A 20603-nucleotide genomic window follows, 5' to 3' on the forward strand; every position below is an offset into this window, starting at 1 on the left:
TGCACTGTTCAATTCCGTAGCCACTAACCACGTGGGCTACTAAGCACTTGAAACATGGCTAGCACAACCATGGAACTGAGTTTTAAATCTAATTTTGTCATCGCTGAATTATACACTCAAAATGACAATTTGTTTATGTATATTTCTTTTTTTTTAGCGATTTATTTTATTTATTTTAAAGACAGATACAGAGAGAGGCAAAGACAGAGAGAGAGGTCTTCCATCTGCTGGTTCACTCACCAGACAGCCACAATGGCCAGAGCTGCACCAACCCGAAGCCAGGATCCAGGAGCTTCTTCCAGGTCTCCCACGCAGGTGCAAGGGCCCAAAGATTTGGGCCATCTTCTACTACTATCCTAGGCCATAGTAGAGAGCTGGATCGGAAGAGGAGCAGCTGGGACTCACGCCTAAGTGGGATGCCAGCGCTTCAGGCCAGAGCTTTATCCTGCTGCACCACAGCGCCAGCCCCGAGTTTTATGTATATTTCTACTACAAAAAAAAATTTAAAGAACAGGGTCCTCACATCTAAGAATCCACACTTGATACTTTGGAATTCTCCCAGAATGTGTGACCCCAAAGTCTATCTCTCTGGCATATTTCCAGAAACTGAAGGCAGAAACAGCTCTAAAAACTGGTAAGCAACAGTAGCAAATGGAGGTGTTTCTCTTCCATGTTCCACCTTACCTTCCTAAAAGGATCCAAGAAGGATTACCTGGGAATTTTTATATGCATAATAAGACAAACCTTTGTTCATCATGAATTCTTCTCCTCAACCTCTCAGAGCATGTCCTCACTTCTCCCCAGAAACCCCTGGCTTCTATTTTTTTCTTTCTGTAATACACAATGATAAAGGGGCTAGCTCTGTGGCATAGCAGGTAAAGCCACTGCCTGCAGTGCTGGCATCCCATATGGGTGCTGGTTTAGATCCCAGCTGCTCCATTTCCAATCCAGCTCTCTGCTATGGCCTGGGAAAGCAGCAGTAGATAGCCCAGCTCCTTGGGCCCCTGTACCTGCGTGGGAGACCTGAAAGAAGCTCCTGGATCCTGGCTTTTATTGACACAACTCCAGCCATTGTGGCCAACTGGGGAGTGAACCAGCAGATGGAAGACCCCTCTTTCTCTCTCTGCCTCTCTGTAACTCTGCCTTTCAAATAAATAAATCTTTTTAAAAAAACACAGAATGATACATAAACTTCAGCAGTTCGGTCCTTTCTTTGAGTCTCATTTACTTTATCTGTGGTTTCTGTGCCTTCACATGAAATAAATTTCATGGATATTTTTCCTATTAATCTGCCCACTGTCAGTTCAGTTCATAGACCAAAATTATCGAACCTTCAGAGGAAAATGAGAAAATGTATAACTTGCCCATGATACCTGCTAAAAAAAGACTCCAGAGGGCAAGCATCTGACCTAGCAGTGAAGACCTCTGCATCCCACATCAAAGTCCCTGCATTCAGATACTCAGTTCCTACTCTGTCTCCTGACTCTATCTTCCTGCCAATAAATAATAGACTCTTAGAGGCACAAGTGATGGCTCAAGTAATTGGGGTAGTTGAGTTCCTGCCATCCACGTGGGAGACCTGGATGGAGCTCCAGGTTTTGCCCCCTGCTCCTAACCACCATCTGGGGAGTGAACCACTGGATGGAGCTTTTTCTTCCTGTCTAGTAAATAAATATTTTTTAAAGTTTGTGGGAAAATGGAATTAAAAATAACTTCATTTAAAAAAAAGACCCCAGAGGCCAGCACTGTGGCACAGTGGGTCAAAGCCCCAGCCTGTAGTGCTGGCATCCCATATGGGCACTGGTTTGGGTCCCGGCTGCTCCACTTCCGATCCAGCTCCCTCCTAATGTGCCTGGGAAAGCAGTGGAGGATGGCCCAAGTCCTTGCACATGGTCCCTGCATGCATATAGAAGAACCAGAAGAAGCTCCTGGCTCCTGGCTTCGGATTGGCTCAGCTCTGGCCATTGCAGCCATTTGGGTAGTGAACCAGCAGATGGAAGACCTCTCTCTGTATCTCCACCTCTCTCTGTAACTCTTTAAAATAAATATTTGAAAAAACAATCAATGCAGCACAAATGAACTTCTATGTTTTCCTCTGCATTAAGTAGCCTACAATTGTAAGCCAACCCCCTAGACTATGCCTAGCCCATGCAACACTCTACAATGACAGAAATGTTCTGTATCTACATGGTCCCAGTATAGTAGCCACTAATGACATGGGCTACTGAACACTTGAAACATGGCTAGTACAACCACAAAACTACATTTTAAATTTAATTGTAATTAAATAACCATATAAGGCTACCAATATGGTTACCATGTTAGGCAGACAGAATCTAAACTCTTCAACGTAAAAACTTAACAGCACACTATGCAACTCTCTTCTAAGAGCCAAAAGGAATGTGCCGTTTCCACAGTTCTAGAAAGTAAGCTGACTTTCTCTTGACCTCTGGGTCGATGTGAGGGGCAAAGCATCTACCAGTATGTGTGTGACAAAGAGGGATAGGGCAAAAAGTAAGTGTTCCTCCCTTCCCCACATCTGTGGAAATATACTAACTGTACAAAGTAGGAAGAGAAAGCTCAGTTAGAACAATGAGAACTAGGATCTAAGACAAGAGACTCTGACATATGAAACCTAACAATGGAGATGCATTCTGGGAAATGCACTGTTAGGTAATTTCACTGTGCAAACATAAGAAAATGTACTTATACAAATCTAGATGGTATAGCCTACTACACACCTAGGCTATGAGCTATACAGTAAATGGTATATACTGCTGGATCTGCAGTCTATTGCTATGTGGTGTGTGACTGTACATACAGGAAAAGGAAAAGGAAGGCCACTGGCCTAACAGTCTGCTGAAAAGGGCCCAACTGTATACTTTAAGAATTTCAACATATAAACTAAGCTCTGAATTATAGAAAAAAAATCATTCCTATGCAGAAAATGGAGAGCTTGGCCCAAGACATCAGCCTCCAGTAATGATATGCTGAATACTTGTCAAGGCTGTCCCACTAACTACAAGGCACCCAAGTATACATGGCTGTCTATCCCAAAGAAATCACTAGCCATGAAGACATATAAGCAAAAACTGACCCAACTCCTTAAGTCAGAATGAACTGTTTGCTGGTCAATGGCCTTATGATCCTTTTTTTTATAGTCATATATCACAAAATGACATTTCAGTCAATGAGGGACCATATATAATATGGTGGTCTCATAAGACTGTTATCACTAGTGACATTACACCCATCTTAGTTTGTGTAAGTATACTCCATAATATTTGCACAAAGACAAAAATTCCTAGCAATGCATTTCTCAGAACATTTCCCCCTTATTCAGCAGTGCATCACTGTATTTCCATTTATGGAACTCTTCGGTTCTACATTTGGATTATAGGATTATAGTAAATTAGAGACAGCCTATATCACTAGGTCATCAACTACTCAAAAGGCCAGGACTATATATAAACATATCAATATTGATATAAATGTGTACAAAAATATTTTTTAAAGATTTATTTATTTATTTGAGAGGCAGAGTTACAGAGAGATGGAGAGACAGAATGAGAGGTCTTTCATCCACCAGTTCACTCCCCAAATGGCCACAACAGCTGGGGCTGGACCAAAGCAAAGCCAGGAAACAGGAACTTCTTCTGGGTCTCCCAGATGGGTACAGGGGCCCGATCACTTGGGCTGTCTTCTACTGCTTTCCCAGGCCATTAGCAGAGAGCTGGATTGGAAGAGTAGCAGCCAGGACACAAACTGGTGACCATATGGCATGTTAAACATTTACCATGCATTAACTCATATCTTTCCATCAACCCTGGGAGGACTTTCAATTATTATCCCCATTTTACAAGTAAAGAAACAGACTAGAACTGGCCAGGACACTAACTTGCAGCCCCATAACTAGTTAGTGACAAATTAAGATTTTTTATTTTTATAAATCTATTTATTTATTTATTTGAAAGGCAAAGTTACAGAGAGGCAGAGAGTGAGAGAAGTCTTCCATCTGCTGGTTCACTCCCCAAATGGCTGCAACAGCCGGAGCTGGGCCAATCCAAAGCCAGGAGCCAGGAACTTCTTTTGGGCCTCCTACACGGGTGCAGAAGCCCAAGGACTTGGGTCATTTTCTACTGCTTTCCCAGGCCATAGCAGAGAGCTGGATCAGAAGTGGAGCAGCCAGGACTCAAACCAGTGACCATATGGGATGCCAGAACTGTAGGTGGCAGCTTTACCCACTACACCACAGCGCAGGCACCACCAATTAAAATTTTTAGTGGCAAATGCTTAACCAAGAAAGAGGTGAAGGGGCTATGTTATGGGCAATTTGTGTACAGGTTAGAGAAGGGAAACACTAGTGTTGCAGGAATAAATGCCAAACAAAAAGCAACATCAGAAGGGTTTAAGGAACTTGGAGTAATAATAGTCCACAGAAGAGATTTTGGTCACCATGATATAGAGACTGGGAGGGTTTACAAAAAGGACACCAAGTGGTTGTCCTGCCTGTCCACAGAGTGCAGCGAGGGAAGAAATATTTGTATCAACATAAAGAACTTCCTGGGGAGTGTATTTGTTTAAGATACCACTTGGGACACCCCCATTCCATATACCAGTGCCTGTGTTGATGTTCTGGTTCTGCTCCTAATTCCAGCTTCCTGCTAATGTAAGTACTTGGGTGCCTGTTACCCATGTACAAGACCTGGATGGAGTTCCCAGCTTCTGGCTTCAACTCGGCTCAGCCCCAGCTGTTATGGGGATTTCAAAAAATTTTTTATCTATTTATTTGGACGGCAGAGTAAGAGACAGAGAGAGACAGAGAGAGAGAAACAGAGAAAAGAAAGAGAGATATCTTCCATCCACTGGCTCACTAGGAGCCTACGACTCCATCCAGGTCTCCCACATGGGTGTCAGGGATCCAAGCACTTGGGTCATCTTCTGCTGCTTTCCCAGACACATTAGCAGCAGGGAGCTGAATTGGAAGTGGAGCAGCCTGGACTCCAACTGGAACCCATATGTGATTTGACATTGTAGGCGGCAGCTTAATCCACTGTGCCACAATGCTGGCCCCTGTTGTGGGGATTTAAGGAGTAAACTCATGGATGGGAAATTTCTCTCTGTGTATGTGTTTGATGTGTGCCTTTCAAATAAAACAAAAACTTCTTGACCCAGGAGGTGAGGAGCATCTCTCCAGCCTCAGAGACCATGGAACTGAGATCCAACATCTGTCCTGGGGAAAGTGAACACCTACGTATTTACAGGGGGCAGCTCATCCCACATTTTCTGAGGTGCCTTCCAGACCTGGAGTTCACAGAGGTGAGCTCCAAAAGGCCAATCCCTTGACCTCCTGGATTCAAGATGACATGGAGCAAAGAAGGAACTGCTCCAAATCCCGGAGGATCAGTTCTCTGCATGAATGCAGCCACCTGACCTTCACAAGTCAAACACAATACACTGAGAAGAATGAATGTCTAAGTCATAAGGATTCCACAAACATACAGCCACAGTCCAGCTCAGCCTGTCCCAACTCTTGCGGTATGTGTACCCGCTACACAGTACAAGGTCTAGCCATGCCTCCATTCTGGCATGTTTCGGAGCATTCTGTGTGTGAGTCATACATGTAAAATATTCAGATCATTAAAGCCATGACACTGTCAATGTCTTTAAACAGAGATCAATAACCCTGCACAATTCATTAAAAAGCTTTTGTATTGATGCATGCCATTTATTAGTGATTGTCTGCTTTGGTAATTTTGAGACCTAATATTGGTTGTTTGTGGGGAGCAACTCGGACTAGACTAAGTTACTGGAATTAAGACATTCTATGCATCTGCTCTCCCACAATATGGTGCTGGGAGAGGAGGAAACAGCTTCTACACAGCTGCCTCCAGTTCAGCCAATAAACTGTAGGACTTGCTCCTGATTGGAGGAGAGCAGCGTATTCGGCGTGTGGGTAGCAGAGTTGGGATTGGTGGAAGAGGACTATAAAGGAGGAGAGAGACAACATGCACCGGGAACATCTAAGAGGAAAATCCGGATAACATCTGAGCAGCCCCCGAGAGAGCCGGCCAGCGGTGTGCCGCTCCCCCGCGGAAGTGGGGAAAGTAGCAGGGGGAGCCGCCCTTCCACGGAGGTGGAAGGATCGGCAGCCAACCCGGGAAGGACCAGCAGCAAACCCGGGAAGGGCCGAGCAGACAAAAGAACAGCGCAGGGTCCTGTGTCGTTCCTCCGCGAAGAGGGGGAGCGACAGTTGTTTTGTTCATTTTGGCTTTTACAAATAAAAGTATTTAATTTTAAAAAATAATAACCCTGCATAGACCCATCATAGAATCTCCTAACCTGAAATATTTTTCTCCAAAGATTTATTCCCTTTTGTTTCAAATACCAACCAGCCAGGTTTGGTCTACCACACAGATTTCCTGTGAGGAAGGAAGGAAGTCCCCTGTCATACTGCAGTTTCTCTCTCCCCCTCTCTCCCCCTTTCTCCCTCCTTCCCTCTCTCTTTCTCTTTCTCTCTCTCTCACACTCTCACACACACACACAACCACACCCTGAAGGGTCAAAGTAATGCCAAGCCAGGGAACACTGCCAACCTCTGTGCCTGGAAAGATAAGACTAAAGTCCTGAAACCTTATAGTCCTCACGAAACCAGGTGTGTGCCCAGCAAAGTTGAACTAGGGAATGAAACAGACATGGAAAATGATTTCTAACATCAGATGTTCCCAAATGAAATCATGACCTTGTCTGCCTTTTGTCTAACACTAATCCTACCTCCCAGGTTTCTCTTTTGAACACCAAGACATCTGCACCCACCACTATACAGGGACATCAGAAATTCACTTCTACTCTGGTATCACCTTTCGCAGCCATTCCAGCCCTAAGTTTCCCCAAGATGGGTCTAAATCTACACATATTAAACTCCCAGAATCAAAAGAGTACTACTTACCTTGCAGTCTTTTCTTCTGTGAGTGAAAAGCTGCAATGTGTGGCTACATGAGCAGAGCTCAGCAAAAAGGAAACTTTGAGTCCCTAAGAAAGGTCCAAGATCACGCTCCCAGAAGCCTGCCAGAACTGCATTTCCACTCATTTACATATACAGTGAAGTCATTTCCAACCAACGCCCTCAGGAATTGAGGCCCGAGTATCCTTCTAGGGCAGTACTCATCTATACATTAACTTATCTTGTGAAATATAACAAGTGTGCAAAACCTAGAAACCAGTTTCTTTTTTCTGGTCCTATTTTTATTTGGGAAAAACCTTGTCTACCTCAGACCCAGGTGACTGAAGCAGATGAGACTGTAAGCATGGGCTTTAATTTACATCTTTAGCTCTGCTAAAAACTGCCCTCAGTTAGAGCTTGGCATCCAATAAATATTTACTAAATCAGCTACCATATACCCTGTCTCATGAAGCAGGTTCACCTTGACCAAGACAGAGTCACGTAAACAAATATCCGTAACAGAATGCTGATAACCGCCAATAACGCTATTATTGCAACAAAGGAAGATACACTGCCTGGGACTGTGGCCATGGATGTGCTCCCACGTGGGCACTAGAATGCTTATGATAAAAAGATGGATAAGGGAGGCAGCATTGTCACGTAGTGGGTAAAGTTGCTGCCTGTGATGCCAGCATCCCATATGAGCAAGGGTTCATGTCCCAGCTGCTCCACTTCTAATCCAGCATCAGGCTAATGGCCTGGTGTGGGGAGCAGGGTCCATCTCCCGCAACATGGCACGGCACCCGGGAGACAGGTAGGTGCTGAGACTGTGGACTGAAACTAGCTCTATGCGTCTGATCTCCCGCCATGTGGCGCTGAGAGGGAGTAAACAAATCTGGCACAGCTGCTTCATCAGTTGGCTGATTCCTGATCCAACCTCTGATTGGAGGAAGGCGGCGTGCTCAGCGCGCGGGCAGTGGAGCACGGATTGGTGGGAGAGGACTATAAAAGAGGGAGAGAGACAACATGCGGGGCCCCCCTAAGAGAGTAGGTCGGAGAGCTCGTTGGTGCCGCTCCTCCGCTGAGGCGGGGGAGCGGCAGCAAATCCGGGAAGGACCAGGGAAAGAAAACAGCGTCCGGTGTCATTCTCCCGCAAGCCCGCGGAGGAGCAACAGCCTGGGAAAAGTAGCATAAGAGGACCCAAGTATTTGAGCCCCTGCTACCCATGTGGGAGACCTGGATGAAGCTTCTGGCTCCTGGCTTCAGCTAAGCCTGTCCCCAGCCATTACAGCCATCTGGGAAGTGAACCAGTGGATGGAAGATCTTTCTCTCCATCGCCCCTGCCCTCCCTGTCTAACTGTAACTTTGAAAATACATAAATAAATCTTTAAGAAACTGATTAACAAGGGGGCATCATTGTGGCACAGAGTTAAGCCGCCACTTGCAATGATAGAGCCCACATTGGAGTGCTAGTTTGAGTCTCAGTTCCTCTGCTTCCAATCCAGCTTCCTAATGTGACTGTGAAAGCAGTGGAAGATGGCCCGAATACTAGGGTCCCTGCCACTCACATGGGAGACCCAGATGGAGTCCCTAGCCCCTGGCTTCAGCCTGGCCCAGATCTAGCTGTTGAGGCCATTTGGGGAGTGAACCTGCAGACAGAAGATCTCTGTGTGTCTCTCCTCTGTCACTTTGTCTTTCAAATAAAAAACGAATTCAAAGACTGACAATACCAAGTACTGACAAGGATGCAGAAGAACTGGAACTCCCAAGCAATGCTGGTAAGAATGCAAAATAATGGCTGCCCAGAGATGTCCACATGCTAGTACCTAGAACCTATGACTATGCTACTTCGTGACACAAGGGTCCTTTGCAGATGTGATTAAGTTAAGGCTCTTGAGATGGGGAGATTATCCAAGCTTTTCTAGGTGGGCTCAAGGTAATCACAAGGGAAGAAGGAGAGTTAAGCATGAAACATGTGACAACGGAAGCAGAGCTCAGAGACAGAGATTGGAAGATACAGTGCTGCTGGCCTTGAAAACAGAGGGAGAGGACCATGAGTCGAGGCACGCAGGTAACCTCCAGAAGCCAGAAAGGGCAAGAAAACAGATTCTCCACTACAGCCTCCAGAAAGGCTCTGCTAACACCTTGCTTTTAGGATTTCTGACCTCCAGAATTTTAAGATAATAAATTTCTTTAGCTTGAAATCACTAAGTTAGTGGTAGTTTGTTAGAGCAGCAATAGGAAACTAATATAACCCTCTTTGGAAAAGTCTGGCAACATCTGCTAACATATGCCTATTCTATGACCCAGCAATTAACTCCTACATAAATATCCAACTGAAATGTGTTTCTATGGGGGTGGGAGTTTGGCCTAGCACTTAAGATACCTATGTTCCACCTCAGAGTGCCTGGGTTTGACACCTGCCTCTGGCTCCTGACTCCAGCTTTATTCTAATGCAGACCCTGGGACACAATGGTGAAGCTCAGTAATTGGTTCTTGCCACCCACATCGGAAACCTGGATTGTATTCCCAGCTCCTGGCTTCAGCCTTGACCCAGCCCCGACCACCGCAGGGATTGGTGGAATGAACCAGAAGTTGGGGATTCACTCTCTGTTCTTCTGTCTCTCTTTCTGCCTCTTAAATAAAGTTTAAGAAAATGCATTTGTGAGGCCGGCGCTTTGGCGTAGTGGGTAAAGCTACCGCCTACAGTGCTAGCATCCCATATTGGTTTGAGTCCTGGCTGTTCCACTTCCGATCTAGCTCTCTGCTATGGCCTGAGAAAGCAGTACAAGATGGCCCAAGTCCTTGGGCCCCTGCACCCGCGTGGGAGAACCAGAAAAAAGCTCCTGGCTCCCGGCTTCAGATCGGCGCACCTTTGGCCATTGCAGCCATTTGGGGAGTAAACCAGCAGAGGGACAAACCTCTCTCTCTCTCTCTCTGCTTCTCTGTAACTCTGCCTTTCAAATAAATAAATCTTTTAAAAAATGCATTTTTATGGGCACCAGGATGTATACAAGCATCATGTTCATAGCAGTTTTAGACAAAAGAATAAAAAACTTGAAATAACTCATCAGCAAGAGATTCAGTAAAACAAATTGTGCTACAGTCACATTATACTAATACTAGGAAATAAAAAGAAATGAACCACTGATACTTGTTACAACATGGGTGAATATTACAGACATAAAGCTGAGTGGAAAAAAAGGGGGAATGAGGAGCAGGTATTTGGTGGAGCAGGTATTTGGTAGAGCAGTTAAAGACACCACTGACTCCAGCTTCCTACTAATGTGCACCCTGGGAGACCACATGTGAGGGCTCAAGTACTTGGTTCCCCGCCACCCATGTGAGAGACCCAGATGCAGTTCCTTGGTCCTGGTTTTGGCCTGGCCCAGCCTCAGCAGGCATTTGGGGAGTGAACCAGCAGAAGGAAAATCTCTCTGTGCCTGTGTCTGTTTCTGTCTCTGCCTTTCAAATCAGTGAAAATAAATAAATAAAAATTAAACACACACATCAAAGCATATACTTGATGGAAAAGTTGTGGAGATATTATGTGGTAATAGTTGCACAACAATCTGAATGCACTTAATGCCACTGAACTGTACACTTAAAAATGGTCAATTTTATATTATACATATTCTATAATAAAAAAAGTATGGGGGCTGGCGGGGTGGTGCAGTGAGTTAAGCCACCATCTGCAGTGCTGGGATCCCATATGGGTGCTGGTTCAAGTCTTGGCTTCTCTACTTCCAATCCACCTCCCTGATGATGTGCCTGGGAAATCAGCGAAAGATGGCCCAAGTGCTTGGGCCCCTGCACCCACTTGGGAGACCCTGATGAAGCTCTTGGCTCCTAGCTTCGGCCTGGCCACTGCAGCCATTTGGGGAGTGAACCAGTGGATGGAAGATCTCTCTCTCTCTCTCTCTCCCCCTCCTCTCTAATTCTGACTTTCAAATAAATAAACCTTTTTTTTAAAAAAAGTATGTACTATATAAATCTATTTCAATTAAGTTCAAAAACAAGCAAAACTAATCTATGACAAAAAGAAGTGAGAACAGTAGTTACCTTTGAAAGGAAACACTGTCGTGGAGTAGGCACAGAGGAGCCTTCTGAGTACTATAAAATTTAATTCCTTCATCTGGGGTGGTTATATGGATATATACAAAAATTCATTAGATTGTACATGTAGGATTTATGCACTCTACCTTCTAAATGGCAGCCCCAATTTTATTTGCACATGATTTACTTGTATTAGCATAGTCAAAACTGTAATGAAAAATGATGGAGGAGAAAAAAAATCAGAAGTATATGTGATCAGAGAAGTCTTCAGGGAAGAGGTGAGATGTGAGCCAAGTACTGAAAGATGAAAAGTGGAAACAAGGACAAAGATGGCAGACACAGAGAGAGGAAGGGAATTCTGGGCAAAGAGCATAGCACACACATGGGCAGTCATGTATAAGTGGGTGTGAAGCACACTAAACACTTGAGTTGGGGGTGTTTTGTGGACAGGTAAGCAGGTAAGGCAGAGTCTCATCCCAATACCCCAGTAGTTTAACTATATTCTCTAGAAAGCATCATGCGGATATCAGAGGAGGCTAAAGAGAATGACATGACTGATCCAAGACAGGGAAGCGTAACCAGGACAAAGGGGCAAAGATCCCTAAAATTCTTATGATACTGCTCACGCTCAAGATGACAGTGTCTGATATATGGCACTGGCCACAGAGATGAGCTCATGAGAGACAAAGAGGCAGAATTCTCTGCTTGCCTGTGAGAAGGAAGAGGGGTAGGGGTTCCAAACCTACCTGGTTGCTAATTCCACTAACGTGATGCGTTAACGTACATCCTTCCTCAGTCTTCGAGGCTGGCATGACAGATGATAGCATCACAGACTTGGTCATCAATAGTGAGATCACCTTTTGCACCACCTCATTTTAGAAAAGCAACTGAGTCAGAAGGGCCATGGGGGCTGGTGCTGCGGCACAGTGGGTAAGGCTGTTGCCTGCAGTGCCGGCATCCCATTTGGGCACCAGTTCGAGTCCCAGCTGCTCCACTTCCAATCCAACTCTCTTCTATGGCCTGGGAAAGCCGTAGAAGATGGCCCAAGTCCTTGGGCCCCTGCACCCACACGGGAGACCCAGAGGAAGCTCTTGGCTCCTGGCTTTGGATCAGCACAGCTGTTGTGGTCATCTGGGAAGTGAACCAATGGATGGAGGACCTCTCTCTCTCCCTCTCTCTACATCTACCTCTCTCTGTGTAACTCTTTCAAGTAAATAAATAAATCTTAAAAAATAAAAAAAAGAAGGGCCACCCCTGAGGCCACAGTTTGTGAGGAGCAAGCTGAAAGAGGAGGCTGAGGCTTATCTACTTTAGGAAGCACATCCTCAAGAATAGGGAACATGACTAATTCAGCTGTGCTGCTCAATGACTCCAAATGCCTTCACCAATCTCACTTTCCACCACAGGGTTCTCTGGCCTAGGCCCATGGTCCGGTCTTTGTCAGCTGTCCCAGCCAACATATTGCTGGAAAAGTTCTCTTCACAGCTTACTCAAATCCCATATAGTCAATGGTTTCATCTAATGGTTTGGTAAGGCTCTGCAAGTCCATCTGTGTAACCACAGAACCTGTTTTCAGTCTTACTCTTCAGTGATGCCAACTTGATAAGGTGAGACAGGGAGAGAAAAGGGTTGGCTGACTGTGGGCACCCCAAAGTCAGAAAGAGCCAGAAATACATCTTGTCTGATAGTTCCATCATCACCCTACAGACCTGATATGGACCACAGGAGCTAACTGCCAGTTCTGTTCTTGATGGTCTATGAGTATTTACAAGAAGCTGAATGTGAAGTGCCAACTACCAGAGCTCGTACAGGAGAAACCAAGAATAGATGGGTCTGAAGTAACTTGTTTGAGGTCTTAAACTAATTTCTCAGGTCTGATCTTAATCTGGCAAGTTTAGTGAACATCTAGTTAACTGCACAGTCCAATACGGGAACCAATACCACATGTGGCTATAGAAATGTATATCTGTAAAAATCAGAGACCAGTAAGAATTCAGTTTCTCAGTGCTCAGAAACCACTAATTGTCGCTCCCCCTCTTCGTGGAGGAACGACACAGGACCCTGCGCTGTTCTTTTGTCTGCTCGGCCCTCCCTGGGTTTGCTGCTGGTTCTTCCCGGGTTGGCTACCGACCCTTCCACCTCCGTGGAAGGGCGGTTCCCCCTGCCACTTTCCCCACTTCCGCGGGGGAGCGGCACACCGCCGGCCGGCTCTCTCGGGGGCTGCACAGGTGTTCCTTCAGATAGATGTTCCTGGTGCATGTTGTCTCTCTCCTCCTTTATAGTCCTCTTCCACCAATCCCAACTCTGCTACCCACACGCCGAGTACGCTGCTCTCCTCCAATCAGGAGCAGGTCCTGCTGCTTATTGGTTGAACTGGAGGCAGCTGAGTAGAAGCTGTTTCCTCCTCTCCCAGCGCCATATTGTGGGAGAGCAGATGCATAGAATAAGTCTTAATTCCAGTAACTTAGTCTAGTCCGAGTTGCTCCCAGTTGCTCCCCACAAGACACAATTCTTCTTTAGAAAAAAATTGTAACTGACAAAAATAAAATCAAGTGAAGTGGAAACTTAGGTGAGTGAAGAGGCGAGGTAAAGGACAGCAGGAAAATGTTTTCTACAAAGAAAATGGGAGGACTGGTGTTGTAGCCTAGCCACTTGCAATGCCACCATCCCATATGGGTGCTGCTTTGTGTCCAGGCTGCTCTACTTCCATTCCAGCTCCCTGCTAATGGTCTGGGAAAAGCAGCGAAAGATGGCTCAAGTGCTTGGGCCCTTGCCACCCACATGGGAGATACAGATGAAGGTCCTGGCTCCTGGCTGTGGCCTGATCAAGCCCTGGCTGTTGCGGCCATCTGGGGAGTGAACTAGCAAATAGAAAGTATCTCTCTCTCTCTCTCCCTCTGTCTCTATAACTCTGACTTTCAAATAAATAACTAGACCTCAAAAAAGAAGAAAATGGCAATTAGAATTAGTAGTACAAAAGCAGTAACTAAAAGTGCTTAAATACTATTGATTATCTAGCTAAGGAAAATAATCACCATTACATTTTGTTCAAAATACCTATCTCCAACAATGGGAGTCACTGTACACTTGCTCCCCATGTAGGTTCTTTGACCTCAATATGTTGTACTATGCAAATTAATGGTAAAACTACTACTCAAACAGTACTTATACTTTGTGTATCTGTGTGGGTGCACACTGTTGAAATCTTTACTTAGTATATACTAAGTTGATCTTCTGTATATAAAGATAACTGAGAATGAATCTTGATGCTAGACAGTGCTAAGTAGTGTGATGGATGTAAACGAGGTTTTTAGGAAGTGTGGCAGAATGTTGGCTGTGACAGTAACACGGTGTAGTCAGCTGCCTCTGACGAGGCCTTCTCTGTCTGACTTGGTTTAAAGATGGAGTAGAAGGTGGATTTGAAAATGGTTTGGGATGCAATTAGGTTATGCTATTTGGACAATAAACTCACCTTGACCTAAAAAAAAAAAAAAAAAAGAAAATGAATCTTGATGAAGAATGGGATGGGACAGGGAGTGGGAGATGGGATCGTTGCAGGTGGGAAGGAGGGTATGGGGAGAAAAGCTGCTATAATTCAAAAGTTGTACTTTCAAAATTTATATTTATTAAATAAAATTTAAAAAAATAAAAATAAATAAAAAATACCTATCTCCACTGGAGGAAAAATTACCCAAGTTCAAGGAAAGCAACCATTGAGATCTATTATGATATTTTACTACCAAATGTCATCTCTGACTGGTACTAAGAAAACTGAACAGTATGACCAATAGGTAGAAAAGAGCAAACCCCCTAAGAGATGATACTAATCCCATGTACAATGCTTCCCTGCTGGGGCCAGTGCTGTGGCACAACAGGTTAAGCCTCCACCAGCAACGCATATGAGTGCTGGTTCCAGTCTCAGCTACTCTACTTCCCATCGAGCTCCCTGCTACTGTACCTAGGAAAGCAATGGAAGATGGTTCAAGCACTTGGGCCCTGCCACCATGTGGGAGACACAGATGGAATTCTGGGCTCCTGGCTTCAGCCTGGCACATTGCAGCCATTTGGAGAATGGAGAAAGAGATGGAAGATCTCCCTCTTTCTCTCTGAGTGTGTGTGTGTGTGTGTGTGTGTGTATCTCCCTCTCTAACTCTGCCTTTCAAATAACGTAAATGCTAAAAAATAAAAATTAAAAATTATTTTTTTAAAAAATTAAAAAAATATAAATACTTCCCTCCTTAGTATGTGAAGTTCTGAAAATGCACACCTAGCTGTTGAAGGAAAAAAACATACAGGAATCACATTGGGAGACATGGTGGGGAACTTAAAAAAATAAACACAGCAGAATTCTATTTTGCCCAGTTTACAATTCAGATGGTTACTTCAAGTTAATGGCACATATTAAGGTGCAGTTTTGAAGCAGAGATACACAGAACTGCTTAATAAAGGGACTTGGGCATCCTAGTGACAGACTCCAGCTGCAAGAACACTTGTTGGTTTGTATTTATTAATTTCAGGTATTCATTTATGCTCACCCCCCTCCTTGCTTCAACAAGGGATTAATACTGCTGCATAAATAAAACAAATAAATATGCAAAGTGGGTAAGTAAGGGAAAAAAAGAGTAAGGCTGGAAAACCTGAGCTGAGAAGGAAATTAACTCAATGTATCTACCATAGTAATTGAGATATCACACTGGTTGACCTGCTTAACCAATAGCCAATTCTTTTTTTGTTTTTAAAGATTTATTTATTTATCTGAAAGAGTTACAGAGGCAAAGGCAAAGAGAGAGAGAGAGATCAATCGATTGATCGATCTTCCATTTGCTGGTTTGCTCCCCAAACGGCCACAACGGCCAGAGCTGGGCCTACCAGAAGCTAGAAGCTTCTTCCGGGTCTCCTACGTGGGTACAGGGGCCCAAGGACTGGGGCCATCTTCCACTACTTTCCCAGGCCATAGCAGAGAGCTGGATCAGAAGTGCAGCAGCCAGGAATTGAACCAGCATCCATATGGGATGCTAGCACTGCAGGCGGCGGCTTTATCTGCTATGCCACAGTGCCGACCCCGTCCCACAGTTTTTTATAAGAAGCTTTTTTTTTTTCTAAGAGTTATTTATTTAGGGGCCAGCGCTCTGGCATAGTGGGTAAAGCCGCAGCCTGCAGTGTCAGCATCCCATATGGGTGCCGGTTCGAGACCTGGCTGGCTCCACTTCCGATCCAGCTCGCTGCTGTGGCCTTGGAAAGCAGTGGAAGATGGCCCAAGTGCTTGGGACCCTGCACCCACATGGGAGACCCAGAGGAAGCTCCTGGTTCCTGGCTTCAGATCGGCCCAACTCCGGCCACTGCGGGAGTGAACCAGCAGATGGAAGACCCCTGTCTGTCTCTTTCTGCCTCTGCCTCTAACTCTTTCAAGTAATAAATAAATAAATCTTTTTTTTTTAAAGTGCCGGCCCCATAACATGCTTTTATCAAGGACAGCTGAGGGGTTGGCACTGTTGTGTAGCAGATTAAAGCCCTAGCCTGGGCCGGCGCCGCGGCTCACTAGGCGGATTAGCCTTGCGGCGCTGGCACACCAGGTTCTAGTCCCGGTCGGGGCGCCGGATTCTGTCCCAGTTGCCCCTCTTCCAGGCCAGCTCTCTGCTGTGGCCAGGGAGTGCAGTGGAGGATGGCCCAAGTGCTTGGGCCCTGCACCCCACAAAAGACCAGGATAAGTACCTGGCTCCTGCCATCGGATCAGCGTGGTGCGCTGCCACAGTGCGCCGGCCGCGGCGGCAAAGGAAGACCTTTCTCTCTCTCTCACTGTCCACTCTGCCTGTCAAAAAAAAAAAAAAAAAGCCCTAGCCTGAAGCACCAGCATCCCATTGGGTGCCGGTTCGATTCCTGGCTGCTCTTCTTCTGATCCAGCTCTCTGCTATGGCCTGGGAAAGCAGTAGAAGATGGTCCAAGTCCTTGGGCCCCTGCACCCACATGGGAGACAGAGAAGAAGCTCCTGGCTCCTGGCTTCAGATGGGCACAGCTCCAGCCATTGCAGCCATCTGGGGAGTGAACCAGTGGATGGAAGACCTCTCTCTCTGTCTCTACCTCTCTCTGTAACTCTTTCAAATAAATAAAATAAATCCTTTTTTTTAAAGGACAGCTTAGCAAGTAACATGAAATCAAGCCCACCGACAGATCCCCAAGCCAACCATCTGTGTCAAGGATCCTACTAGTCAAAGCGCTAGTACATTCCACTTGCTCACACTGGGGAAACCAAAATCTGCTTCTCCTCTCAGGAGTCTACGGATCTAGGCCTGCATTGTCTCACTGCAGGGGAGTCCATTCTATTAAAGTAATTTTTCATTTCTACTAACTTCACTCATACAAAAGAGATCCAAGTTTGACTTGCTATAACAGCACATGCTATACTTCACACCATAGTCCACAGCACAGAAATCATACTTAAATGTCACAGTACACTAGTGCTCACGAGGCTGAATCTAGGTAACTCAACTCTTGGCCATGATGAAAACTTTCTAGATGAGTGCATACAAGACAGCAACCACTCTGGCCAGTGTTGTGTAGGAGGTTGCTTGCGACACCAACATCCCATATCCTGGGATACTGGTTCAAGTATATACCACTCCACTTCTGATCCAGCTCCCTGCTAATGAGGCTGAGAAGGCAGCAGGTAACAGCTCAGTACTTGTGTTCCTGACAGTGACGTGGAAGACCCAGATGGAGTTCCGTGCTCCTGGCTTCTGCCTGGCCCAGACCTGGCTGTTGAGGCTACTTGGGGAATGAACCAGCATACGGAGGATCTTTGTCTCTGTCTCTACAACCCCCCACCCCAACAATCACCTTTCAAATAAATAAATCAATAGTAAATATTAAAAGAAGAGAGAGAGAGTAGCCACAGCTGACTGCTGAGCAATGGAGACATGGCTAGTCCAAATGGAGACGTGCTGTAAGAGTAAACTATACACTGGGTGCAAAGACTTAGTGCACGAAACACCACCTAAGTTAGTTCATGATTCTTTATATTAATTACACGTTAAAATAATACTATTTTGGATATATTTGGTTAAATGCATTGTATTTATTAATTTTACCTGTTTCCTTTTTCTTTTTTAATGCGGTTACCAGAATATTTAAGATTTACATATGGTGCCAACATTCTATTTGTTTTTTAAGATTTATTTTATTTTATTTGAAAGTCAGAGTTACACAGAGAGAAGAGAGAGAAAGAGAGGGAGGGGTCTTCCATCTGCTGGTTCACTCCCCAACTGGCAGCAAAGGTCAAAGCTGCGCCAATTTGAAGCTAGGAGCCAGGAGCTTCTCCCAGGTCTCCCACATGGGTGCAGGGACCCAAGGACTTGGGCCATCTTCTACTGCTTTCCCCAGGCCATAGCAGAGAGCTGGACTGAAAGTGGAGCAGCCGGGTCTCAAACTGGCACCTGTATGGGATACCAGCACTGCAGGTGGCAGCTTTACCCACTATGCCACAGCGCCAGCCCCAGCATTCTATTTGGATTAGCCAGCAGCAACCTACAATATTATTTACTATTTTTAAAAAGGATTTATTTATTTGTTTGAAAGACAGAGTTACAGAGAGAAGGAGAGACAGAGATCTTCCATCCTCTGGTTCACTTCCCAGATGGTTGCCAACAGCCAGAGTTAGGCCAGGCCAAAGCCAGGACATTCACCAGGGTCTCCGATGTGGACAGCAGGGGCCCAAGCACTTGGGATATCTTCCACTGCTTTCCCAGGTGCATTAGCAGGAAGCTGGATCAGAAGTAGAGTAGCTGGGACTTGAACCCACACCCATATAGGATGCTAGCGCCACAGACAGTGGCTTAACCCACTGCAACAGGACACCAGCCCTATAGTGTTTTTCTTTGAATGAATTTTTTACTTTTTAGTCATTCTACAAATATTCATGACACTATAGTTTGACACATTTACCTGCTGCGGTAAATCATCTCCAAAAGGGCCACTATAAGTGCTCTTATCCCATTAGGTGCATGCTACTCCTTACATCAAGAGGTGGGGTCTCTACAGCTTACAACAATTTGTTATATATTTTATAAAGAACTAGAAGAGGAGTTTAAAGGTTCCCAAAGAAAAGAGATGATAAATGTTTAAGGAGATGGAAATGTTAATTATACTGATTTGATCATTACACATTATATACATGCATCAATCACAGTGTACCTCATAAATATATACAATTGTCCTGTCAATTAAAATTTTTGAAAAATTAAAAACAAAAAGTAGACTCTATTTCACCTCCCATTGAATCCGGTTTTGCATGGTTACTTTTTTTTTTTTAAGATTTATTTATTTATTTGAAAGAGTTACAGAGAGAGAAGGACAGACAAAAAGAGAATGTCCATCCCCTGGTTCACTCCCCAGGTGGCCATACCAGGTCAAAGCCAGGAATCGGGAGCTTCTTCCGGATCTCCCAGATGAGTGGCAGGGGCCCCAGGACATGGGTTATCTTCCACTGCTTTCCCAGGCCACTAACAGGGAGCTGGATCGGAACTGGAGCAGTCGGGACACGAACTAGTGCCCATATGGGATGCTGGTATGGCAGGCATCAGCTTTGTTTGCTATGCCACAATGCCTGCCCCATGGTAACTTGTTCTGACCACTGAATACAGCAAAGGTAATATTCTGGGACTTCTATGCCCTGACCTTAAGACAAATGGCAAGTTCTGCTTCCTTAGCCTTGAAACAGGGCTACCACACTGTGTGGAAGTCCAGGACAGACCTCCTATGACTACACACCTGGATAATGAGATGTTATCTGGGACATTTCATGCCCAAATGAGCTCATAGCTGACTGCAGTAAGTACCATGAGTGACTCCAACTGACCTCAACTGAGCCCAGCCAACCCATAGAATTGGGAGAAATAAATTTTAGAGCGGTTTGTTACACAGTATAGGTAACTGAAGCTTCTCTAAAATGAGGATAGTGTGCAAAGTGTGGCTGTGAGAAAGAAAGTAAAATAAGGTATGACCAGTGCTTATAAAGGTGCTTGGCACACAATTGTTCAACAATTAGCAGCCATTAGTTCTTGGGGAGCTATAATTAACACATGGCAGCATATGACTGCATACTGCTGGGGAAAGTTACACTCAGGCTCGAAGTATTTTTGCAGGCCTTGAGGAGTAAGGATGCAAGCAGGTGAAAAGGCAAGGCTTTGGGGTGAATTCAAGTCTCAGATCTCCAGGATAGGGTGTACAGAATGATGGTTTCTAAACCTATGATGCACGAAGAGCCACACACAGACTTCTAGGTCACTGCGATGTGTGTATGCAAGAAAGGCTGAAAACTGCTGTGACAGCAGCCTAGAGGTCTCTACATACAGAGTAGATCACTGGTTTTGCGGTGATGGGGAATGAGGAATGATGGCTAATGGGTATGGGTTTCTTTGTGGGATGATGAAAACATTCTAGAACTATGGCGATGTCTGTACAACTCTGATTATACTACAAACCACTGAACTATGCATTTTAAATGGGTGAAAATGTATGGAATATGAATTGTATCTCAATAAGGCTGTTACTAAAGAAAGGGGGGGGGGGCACAGACACAAAGAGGTTGAGATGACAAAGGAACACAAAG

General features: G+C 45.1%; 1 protein-coding gene across 11 annotated transcripts in view; it reads right to left on the bottom strand.

The window, feature by feature from the left end:
- The window catches only part of MAP7D2 (MAP7 domain containing 2), a 138894-nt gene that overhangs the window by 108999 nt on the left and 9292 nt on the right, over positions 1–20603 (bottom strand). Inside the window, exon 1 of one of the 11 annotated variants that reach the window (XM_089324914.1) lies at positions 6950–7026. The exons of the other annotated variants lie outside the window; for them this stretch is intronic. The gene's annotated coding sequence lies outside the window, so the exon portion shown is untranslated. Of the gene's footprint in view, positions 1–6949; positions 7027–20603 lie in introns of those variants that run through there. 11 annotated transcript variants of the gene reach the window in all.

The sequence above is a fragment of the Oryctolagus cuniculus genome, chromosome X, assembly GCF_051225735.1.
Source record: "Oryctolagus cuniculus isolate XC-2025 breed Fujian yellow rabbit chromosome X, ASM5122573v1, whole genome shotgun sequence".
Taxonomy (NCBI): domain Eukaryota; kingdom Metazoa; phylum Chordata; class Mammalia; order Lagomorpha; family Leporidae; genus Oryctolagus; species Oryctolagus cuniculus.